Source organism: Nicotiana tabacum, chromosome 20 (assembly GCF_000715075.1).
Source record: "Nicotiana tabacum cultivar K326 chromosome 20, ASM71507v2, whole genome shotgun sequence".
In the NCBI taxonomy this organism is placed as follows: Eukaryota; Viridiplantae; Streptophyta; class Magnoliopsida; order Solanales; family Solanaceae; genus Nicotiana; species Nicotiana tabacum.
Window position 1 is genome coordinate 48,121,077 of NC_134099.1, and position 11,352 is coordinate 48,132,428.

At 38.0% G+C, this 11,352-nt stretch overlaps 1 long non-coding RNA gene across 1 annotated transcript; it reads left to right on the plus strand.

The window, feature by feature from the left end:
- The first annotated feature begins 2,411 nt into the window (after nucleotides 1-2,411).
- Nucleotides 2,412-3,925, plus strand: LOC107799201 (uncharacterized). Its single transcript, XR_001651084.2, has 2 exons — nucleotides 2,412-2,704; nucleotides 3,626-3,925. It is a non-coding gene; the product is annotated as an uncharacterized LOC107799201 (long non-coding RNA).
- The last annotated feature ends 7,427 nt before the right edge of the window (nucleotides 3,926-11,352 follow it).

The following is an 11,352-nucleotide window of genomic DNA, read 5'->3' on the forward strand; positions in this document are numbered from 1 at the left end:
ATATCATGGATATTCCATAATGCCCAAGAAAGGCTAAGGTAATAACTGATACCATGATCCATAGATCGAAAGGTAGCTTAGGTTGATTAGAAGGAAGAGGAAACTAAAGAATTACATCACCTAAGTAAATTAGGAGTCTGATTATTGGACCTACAAAAATTATAGAAGTTGTGCTTGAGAACATGAGAGAATCGCTCTTAGAATCAGACGTTCAAGACAAATAACACAACAACCATAATCTATAATGGCTCTACAAGGAAGCCAGTTAGAATAAGTACCAGCTTCATAAGAAGTCAGTGCGAAGCTCCCACCAGATTGTGTACGTACCAGAGGATAAAGTTTCAAGTTATGGACGTGAATTACACCTAGGTGGAAGGGAGGTTATGAAATAAATAGAATATATGATACGAGGTTTTAAGTAAGTAATGTAAAAGTGAACAACGTACGAGATACTGAAATGCAGAAAGTAGTGAATAGTCCATACTTCGGATAGAAGGCTATAAGCACGGGGATCCAATAACCGGGAATGATAGCATATCATCGGCGGCATACCTTCCAGCCTATGGTTTCTATGTACTGAGAGATCTAGTTAAGAGAGTAGAGAAAAGTTGGAGGCAATGTGATGTCTTGCTTGACGTTCCAGAATAACATAAGGAAATCTATGGTACGAGCAAGTTGAAGGAAAGTTGCGAATAATATAAATGGATATGTATAGGCCATAAGTTAAAGTATGATAGAGCGACAAAGTTTTAAGAAAACATGAGTAAGAATGAGAAAAGGCAAGTGCAAAGGTGATGAGAATGGATAAGTCCTCAGGATTAAGTCCATGAAAACAAGAGAGATAATGGCTTCTCTAAATTATTGAAAGTTTAGTATAGTCTGAATAAACTCAAGAGGAGTCTAAGATTAATAGCATTTATAAGGAATGAAATGCTGACCTGGTAATAAAATGAGGGTATAATTGTGAAAGATAAAGGATGACGTTGGACCTTTCGATTGAGTAATGAATTGAAGAGGATTTCATGAACTCTACGGGATTAAAATACCACGTAAGGTGGATCACATTGGGATGTTGTAAATTACGGTTATGGAAGTATAGTATCGCTCCTAAGTGGATCAGTTTAATTGCTCCAGGTTTCCCCGATGAGACATGAGCCCTAGCAGCAATGTATTACATAAGAAGTTTCAAGTCTTCAAATGGTAGATTGTAGAACAACATTAAGGTGGGTAAAAGTTGCAAAGTACGAGATGAGATTGGGACATCAGTCTTAAGATGAACAGTAATGAAGAAGCGTTAAAGTATTTAGCCTTATGCATATAAGATAAACAACAAAAGTAACCTGGAGTTCGGTAGCAGACTTCAGTAACAATAAATCGAAGTAAGAATTTTGGTATAGTATGACCTACTTAGATATAATAAAGCTAATGATGCCCAGAGGGACAACTTGACATAATTTTGTATATATTCATAAAGTGAAGCCTAGAGATTGGCTAAAAGCTGGAGGAAAGAGAAGAGAAGAGTCGCATAGGCGCATATACAAAGCTAGAGTTGTAAAAGTTGCATGATAGAAGGTATCAACAATTACGAGATCAGAAGGATTCCGACTATAAGTCGTGGTGTGAGAGAGAGGCTTAAAAGGGGGGAATGCCCTAGCCTTTGGACTTATTCACAGAATAATTGCCTAGATGGAAAAAGGACTACTAATGTATTCGCTTGAGCTATGTGATATGAGGAGGATAAGCACATGAGACAACATTCGAGAACGAATGTTCCAAAGTGGGGCTGATGTTACACCTCATATTTTTGTTCATGAAAGTACGCCATAAAATAAATTAATAAGAGCCCGGAAGTGAGGTGTCCCGTCCCGCAGTACTACCCTGTAGTATTTTATGTTGAATTTTTCGTAAGGTAATTGACATCAGTCCAAGGAAAAGATTATTTGGGGATTATAAGGATTATGCTATTTCACAAGTGATTAGTAAATTCAGGAAGGTGAAAGGGGTAGCAAGTCTAAGAAAACGAATTTTTGTCAAAGTTTGGCATGTTGGGATAAAATACGGGTCGAGTTAAAATACCCGGTATTTATGAACTATTGTCATACAAGGTACTACATGACCATGATAGTAAGGTGTATAAGGCATGTGGAAAGTGAGCAATATTTTAAGTTATTTTTGATAATTTTTAAATTATGCGGGTAGTTGGTTAATTACCGGGTAATGGGACATTACCCAGTTATTCAAATAAGTGGATAATTTTTGGATAACATTGACCCCTGCTCAACGTGGCAGCACCCCCCTTTCCTAATTTATGACTATTAAAAGAGAGGTAAAGGTGTCAAACTTGGAAAGAAGATTATGTGACACCAACCTTTTTATTTGGGCCTACCTAAAAGTAAGGACAACATCTATAATCTCTTAAGAAAAGATTCATACCAAAATAACGTTTTTTTCCAAATATTTCAGCAATTCTTAGTCAAGGATTCATTTTGGAATTATTAGCAACAGACCATGTAAGGATTGTGTTGTCTTGTAAAATATACAAATGGATGAAGTGGAAAGCTCTACCCGCCCTTCTCTATTCATGAATAAGGAATGGCCAAGATCACTAGCAGCAGATGTTGGGTCACATTTGTTACCAATTACCCAAAATTGGTGGCCAACACCATGTGTTATAGGCCTATGATATGGTCTTGAAGTACTACTGGTATGTTGACATAGAGTTGTTATTTTGCATCTATTTCCTTGGATATTATGCCAAGCTCACCTCAATCATACATGAAATGATTCAAGCTCAACACGGAATCCATAGATAAAAGACTCATGTCATAAATCTGTTCATAATAGGTTGGCTTTTGTATTTTTTCGTACTTTGATCCGTCATTACGCAATTAACGTTGTTAGAGGATATGTCAAGAGAACTGGATCAGGTATGTTAAGGCTAAGCTCTTCCTTCATTTTGCATGATCTTGTCATTATACAAGTTTGATAACGAAGCATAAAGAAAAATTTATATCCCAAAATTTACGTATAATTTTCTAGTCTCGCAAGTTACATATATTTTTTGTAGTTTTGTAACTCCTTATGGGGAATTCATACTAGTTGAGTATTTCCTTCTTCCAGTCAAGAGAGCAGAGAGTTTACATATATATAGTTTCATTACCATCGAGCTATAATCGATGGGCAGGCCCCTATTGGGCAACCTCTGATCAGATGGTAAGTTATACACCTAGTCTACTGTCGCTGAGTGCTTATGAGCGAGCCCAGTTGGTCGAGATACAAAGGCTAGTATGGCCGAGCGCTTATGAGTGAGCCTACTATGGCAGAGCAGTTATATATATACCGAGTCTACTATGGCCGAGCGCTTATGAGAGAGCCTACTACGGCAGAGCAAATATATATGTATACTGAGCCTTATAGGGCCGGACAACTATTTTACTTACTATATTGAGAGAATTGAGTCAGTATCAGCAGGTAAGCATATCTTTAGATTATCTTTGACTTCCAGCTACTTGCAGTTATTATATTATCAGTTCAGGTTCAACTTTCAGTATATTGCCTTACATACTCAGTACATTATTTTGTACTGATGTCCCTTTTCTGGGGGCGCTGCATTTCATGCATGCAGGTCAGTCAGACAGACAAACAAGTAGGCCTCTTCAATAAATGTTGCCCGAGCTCAGCTTGATCAGTAAACTCCATGCCTTTCGAAGTTTCTAGGTCTAGAGCCTTATGTATATCTTGTATATATACGTATATATGTCATGAGTCGGTCGGATAGCTGTTCTGATCACAATATATCCATTAGTAGAGGGTTGTAGACATATCTTTTCAGTTAGTGCAGTATGTTGGGCTTTCAGGCCTTGTATGTATATTTGGTTGGTTTGTCAGTTGTAATAAATATGACAGCCTTGTTGGCCAAGCTTTATATTCATATTTAGTCAGCATTCGTTGTCGTCTTGAAATGTGTCCCATGGACAAAAGTAGGACATCATATGTTCAGAGTCCCTTAGTTGCAAGTTGGTACGCAAGGATAGGTAAGGTACTGGGTGCCGGTCTCGCTCCCCCAAGTTCGGGGCATGACAATAATAGCTACCACTCCAGTATTCTGATGGATCCATACGAACATCTTTACGGACGGAAGTGTAGATCGCCTATAGGGTGGTTGGATGTTGGAGAATCTGGATTACATGGGCCAAACCTTGTTGAGCAAGCCATAGAAAAAGTAAATCTTATCCAGGATCGAATGGTGACAGCTCAGAGTCGTCAAAAGTGATATTATAACATGCAGCGACAAGATTTAATGTTCGGGGTTAATGACTGAGTATTCTTAAAGGTGTTACCTATGAAGGGTGTGATGAGGTTTGGCAGGAAAGGCAAACTTAGCCCACGGTATATTGGGCCTTATAGGATCATTCAGAGAGTTGGCCAAGTATCTTATGAGTTAGAATTGCCCTCGGAATTGGAGTCTGTCCATCCGGTTTTTCACGTATCTATGTTACGGAAGTGCATTGGCGATCCTACCCGAGTGGTGCCCATGGATGATGTTCAGATTACAGAGGACTTGTCATATGTGGAAATTCCAGCCGTCGTCCTAGACCAACAAATCCACATGCTACAGAATAAGGAGGTAGCCTCCGTAAAAGTACTTTGGAGGAACAACAATGTGGAAGAAATGACTTGGGAGGCTAAAGAAGACACGAAGTCTAGATATCCCTACTTATTTCCTCCTCAAGGTAAGGATCTGACTAAGACGTCATAACCTCAAGGTACGTGTATAGATTCTTGTGTAAGTTATTGTCATTGATCATGTGCGGCCATTGTCAATATTGATGATTGTGGCCTTGTGTGGCGTTGGATTGTTAAGCTTCCACAAGGAGAATTGGTAGTAGTGTTGTTACAAGGACGACCCTGCCAAAAGTTATATAGATCCCGGGGAGTTGAAAATTCGAGGACGAATGTTTCTAAGGGGGGGGGGGGAGGATGTTACATCTTGCATTTTTGTACGTTAAAAGTTTCATATTCAGTTAATCAACATAGACTCGGGGATAAAAGCTTGTCCACTCCATTTGTCTTCAAATATTGTCGACTTCATTTGGACAAAAGAGGAACCAAAAACGTCAAAAAATCTCAAAGCAAGATACATATTCCATTTTCCTAATTCAAAAGGTTTCAAAGTGCATAAGCTTACTTCGTACCAAAAACATCAAAAAGCAGAAGCTTAGTTCGCTCAAATTGCTTCAAAAGAGAAGAAGCTTAATTCGTTCAAGACTTCAAGAATAGAAGAAAAATTCAATCGAATCTTTTGGATTCTAAGTTCAATCCACGAAGGTTTCCAACGAAAATTGTTTGAATCGTAGCAACATAAAATTTTGCGGTTCCAAAAGAGTACTGTGCAATCTTCAAGAATATTATATAGAGTTTTCCCTACTCCAGGTATGTTAAGGCCATCCTTTCTTTCTTTTGGCATTATCCATATGGTACAAATGAAATGAGCAAAATAGGCAACTTTCATAAATGACTCTATTCATAGAAATACTAGGGGTGTCTATATTCTTGATTCCCCATGTGAATTATTATTATCTTCTATTTATGGGTCCCAGAAAAATATGTATTTGATAAAGTTTATCCGAAATATATATTGATTTTTATGGCATTCTGAGAAAACCATGTTAATGTATTTCTTATACATTTCATGCATTTATACATATACATTGATCCATGACTAGATGGCATTATACATGCATATATATATGTATATATTTATGTATTTGGGGTATGGAAAAAAAGTTACGGCGTTATATATACACCACCACCTGATCAGTTGGTAAATGCTGATGATGTTGCCCATAGTGGCTGAGACGATATGATGGGATTCCCTAAAAGTCTTGATGATATTATGTACACCCATACCTATGCATACACGACATTTATATGCATGTGCATGACATAATAAATGTTTCAGAATTTACAAAGTTATTCAGATTTATAGATGAATATCTTTATTCCATGTTTCATCTATGTCTTTTACATACTGATTTTCATGCCTTACATACTCAGCACATCTTTTGTACTGATGCCTATTTCACGGGGCCTGCGTTTTCTCCCGGCAGGTGCAGGTAGGCAAGCTGACAGTCCCCATTCTTAGGATTCATGATCAGCGAGAGTTGGCATGCTCCACTTGATCTAGAGCTATTTTTTATTTTGGTACGCTATGTTTGTATATATATATATATAGGTATGATGTGGCTCAGTCCCGTCTTTGTACAGTTATATTTTTATTAGAGGTCTGTACACAGTATGTCTAGTTGGATAGTGTGTGGCCTTGCTGGCTTCTAGTTTTGAGGTACATAGTCGTCTATAGCAGCCTTGACATCTCGTCCTACGTATGTTGCACTTATGTGTATGTATGCCTTTTTGGGAAGGTATCCTTCATGTATATTATTATCGTAATTCAGTAGATGATATTTAGGTTTATATCTTAGACGCATGCTTAGGGGAGTTTGATAATATGACTCGGGCACCCGTCATGGCCCATCAGTTTGGGTCGTGATAATTCTTGTATATGTTGGGGTGGAGCCATGGGCTATTGTTGTCGAAACATTGGTATTGTTGTTGTTAACAAGTTGTGATATGTGGGCACTTGTGGTGCGACTTGTTATTATGATATGTTATTGATGCGCATGCAGCGATATAAGGCTGGAGTTGATGTGCATACGGCTATATAAGGTGGGACTTCTGCGTGATTATTTGTAAGGGGATTACGTGAAGACATGCGGCGTCATAAGGTGGGCTAAAGTCCATGTAGCTATATTGGGAGAATGGTTTTCAAAGCCTATATTCAAATTTAAGGCTCACGTGGTGGTTAAGAAAAGTTTGTGATTGAAATTGAGAAATGTGAACATAAGGGGGTACCTCAGTTGTTATTCTTGATTATACAAGGCGGTACATTAGTTTGATTTCATTATACACGAGGCAGTACCTCATTTTGTTTCTTGCTATTTGTTTCATGTTGCAAAGTGTTGTGGAAGGAATATTCCTTGTTGCTTCATTCGTTAATATTCTAGCACTTGTAGTCCGTACATGATCATTGTAGAACTTTAGTTGCTTCTTTTATTCTATTTCTATTTTTAATTTTCGGTACTAGTCCTTGCTATTATCTTGTTCTGTATTAGTTATTCTTCACTTTTCGTTACTTATCTGTACTACATATTTATACTGTCTATTTCATATCCTAGTAGGTGTCTTGACCTGGCCTCGTCACTATACTACTGAGGTTAGGCTTGATACTTACTGGGTATCATTAAGGTGTACTCATACTATGTTTCTACACATCGTTTTGTGTAGATCTAGGTATGTTTGCTCATTCCTGTCAATAGAGATCTCCTTCTAGTTGCTTTTACCAGAGACTTCAAGGTATGCCTGCTCGGCGTCCACATTCCTCGGAGCCACCTTCCCTTATTTTCATTACTGTTGTATTTTCTTTATGGACAGTGATATAGTAGTACTGTTGTTGCACTCTATAGAGCTTATGACTAAGTTCCACCAGATTTGGGGTGTGTATATATGAGATTCTCTTTCAGGAGGTTTTATCTACTATTTAGTCATTTTCAATATTTGGTTATTATATATCTGTTCAGTTGTTATTATTTGTTAGGCTTACCTAGTCGTATATACTAGTTGCCATCACAACATCCTTCGGAGGGAAATTAGGGTCGCAACAGTAACCTAATCTTGGAGACTAGGTGGTATCATGATTCATAAGGTTGGAATATGGGCCGTGACAAGTTGGTATCAAAGCTCTAGGTTCATAGGTGCTACGAGTCATAAGCAAGTTTAGTAGAATCTTGCGGATTGGTACGGAGACGTTTGTACTTATCATCAAGAGACTACGGAACTATTAGGAAACTCCACTTCTTTCATTCCTTATCGTGCCACATTAATTCATCTTGATGCACATGTCTTGAATTCACTTGCATCCATTCATTCATAATATTGTGCAGTTGATATCAGCTATGCACCGACAATTTGTGATGTTGCGAATGGGCTACATGGGGGGAACATGGATGCTCGATCATTGTATCAACATGTTGTCTAGACTAAGTACATACACGTGATAGTAAATCTTCAGTTGTTCAAGTGTGAGATGTAATGGGTTCTTGTATATGGTTCGTGAGTACGAGCTTGGGATATTTAATTGGTTTCCCTAGTCATGGAGATCGTAGTAAGGTCATGAGAGGGTGTTGATTAGAGGGTAGTTGGTGGTATTAGAGACTCTGTTTTGTATGGGACTTATATTTAGTGAAAGGTACTTGTTGTCATTCAAGTCAATTCAGGAGGCGGGCTTGGCTGTCATGGGGATAGACATGCACTTAGTAGATGATTTGAGGTATCTTATGATTGGTGTTGTACGAACTTGTGAAGGTTGGGATTGTGGATCATCGGATGTTATGTCATATGACTCCACGCCAAGTGAGGGAGTCTACTATTGACGATCAAATTTCATGGTCATGTGTTATATCAATTTTTCTGAGGTATATATGTGTTATTGAAGGGTTCCCGAAATTGTATATGGCAAAATTCTAAGACTTACATGGGATAGTGCTGAGACTTGCGATATTTCTGGATCATAGTTAATTCTACATTCCACTATCAGAGAGGTTATAGAAATAGCTTCAAATTCACATAAGGTCTCTTTCAGACGACATGGTTTGTGCTAGGATCTCTTGCGGTGAGTTATGGTTTAAGATTGTAGTGTACCATCAAGGAAAAGTGTTATCTTGAAGGCAACTCGAGGATGATTTAAAGAAATAGGTCAGCTTGGTGTTGCTGGGTCAGGATAGTAATAAAGGTGATTTGTTCCTTTGGTGAGGTGATGCATTATCGGTGTTTTGTTGCAATACTCTTGGGTAGGACGGCTTGTACGACTTGGTAGAGTTGGGAAAGTCAGTTCTTATGGTTTAGTTTGGTGAGGATGAGTTTTGAAGAGTTCTTAATAGTGTGGATCACTACATGAGCCAAATGTCTGCTGCTGGTGTAAGCAACATCTTCCATGTTATGATTTTTTCTCTTGTACGGGGATACAATTTCTAGATAGCAGGGACGATTTTAGATGCTTAGAAGGATGCTAGAACTATTTGGTACCATCTGAGGAGGGTGTGCATATTAGAAGGCACACTATGTTTGGACTTGTAAATGCCTGACTGGAATTACGGTAATCACCTGGTTGATCTACTGCTGATGTTTTTGGAACAAAGGAATTATGGAAGCATTTCTCATGGACTGGTCGTGTTTGATGAATGTGTTAGTCATTTGAGTAGTCTAGTATGGATCAGATATGGAGATTATGGTATTCTAAGGATTTGAAGAAAAGAAGATTCTTAGAGGCAGCTTATTCCATGGTTGAAGATGGTGAAGGTATGCTATGAGGCTGGCGACTGATGGTATGTGCTATTGATATGTTATTGTGGGATTTTCGGAGGCTAACTACCTAATTTTGAAGGATCAGAAATGATTTGGAGGCCACTAGTAGGCCTAATGAGAATGTGTATTCTACATCAGGTCAGATTTCCTTACACGACACCATTGATGTCAATGGTGGCGTCATTGATAAAAGTTGATATTATTCATGTTCTAATGTGTTCCATGTGTTACTCTCTTATGCTATGGTGAGTTGTGAGGCTGTTGACTATTTGCACACATGATGCGGTACTGTTTGGGCCTTGTGACGAAATTCGAGTGAGGTTGCTCTTGGGGTGTTGCATGGTTGACTGCACCTTGATTATGGTCTTCTATTTGTGATATATAGAGATATTAATTTCTCCATATTATGTTCATGCAGTTCGCATTTTTGTTGTTGAGATGCATATGGTTATTGATTGTGAGCCTCATGGCTCGACATATTCCATATGGATTAGTGTGTGGATTTGGTCACACATCGCAGCGAGGTTAGGTTGGGATATGATCCTTGAGCGTATGTAGTATGTTTGTTTCTTGTTTTTTGATGGGTTTTTAGTATTGCGCCTGGTGATGGTATTTGTTAAGATGGCAGGGAGGTTCTTTCATTTCACTCTCTTTCCATCGTTGGGTACATCTAAGCTATTGTTTGTTGGTTCACGAATTGCATGGCGTGTGACCTAAAATAGGATTGATGTGCCATGTTTTTAGAGCAGCTTGTACTGGATGGGGTGATGTTATTTGACCTGGAATGAGTGTTATCGGACTTGATTAAGGTATGTTGGAAGGATAATGCCACTAGTATCTTAGATTTTCACTAAGGTTCTTGTCGGGCAAGAGTGCTCCATGACTTGTTGATGTGCTAGGTAGTTATGAGTTATTGTGTTTCTTAATTTAACCACTGGCAGTGTAGGAATATTTGGAACAAGGTTTTTATTGATAGGAGGTTAGATACCGGTATCGAGTTTTCTATTTGAGCAGCTATTATGGTCAGGAGTTATTGCTATGTGTATCTGGATTATGTGGAATATCATATAATTATAATTGGGATATGAATATAGCTTGATACATCTTTATTCATACTTATACAACGTATAGAAGTGGGAATCGATTATTATAATGAATTTCAAAAGTTGGAGATTGGGTTCTAGAGATTGTGAGCTAAGATTGAGGTAAAGATTTTCAGTTAGATTGTGTTGTCATACTTATATAGGTTGAGGTGATGTGGGATCACTCATGGGTTGTCTATGGCTAGTTTATACAACGATTTGATGGCTTTGGAACGACTCTTGGCACGTTCGAGGAATGTATGTTTAGGTGGGGGAGAATGTAACGACCCGACCGGTCGTTTTGAGCTTTAGAATTCTATTCGGTGATTTGTGACTTAGAGTAGCTTCATATTATGCATTATGAATTTCTTGTATGGTTGGTTTCCGTTTTCGAGTGGTTCGGGATTAATGATTTTCGGTTTAGAAGCTTTTAGTTGGAAGATTTAATCAACGTTTGACTTTTGGGTAAATGGACTTAGAATTGGGTTTTGATTGTTCTGATAGGTTTGTATGATGATTTTGGACTTGTATGCATGTTCGGATTTGGTTTTGGAGGTTCCTAGAAGAATTCAACACTATTTGTCGAAAGTTGGCAATTTGAAGAACTGAAGAGTTCATAAGTTTGACCAAGAGTTGAATTTTGATATTATTAGACTCCAATTGGTGTCATGAGAATTTGGATATGTCTATATAGTTTAATTGTGTGTGCAAAGTTTAAAAGTAATCTGAAGTGTTTTAAGTGATTCAAACACTCTTTTGAAAGAATGAAGATTTAACAACTTAAGAGAAATTATATTCAGTTTGAGCCTGATTATTTGTTCTGATGTTCCATTGGGTGTTTTGAAGCTTT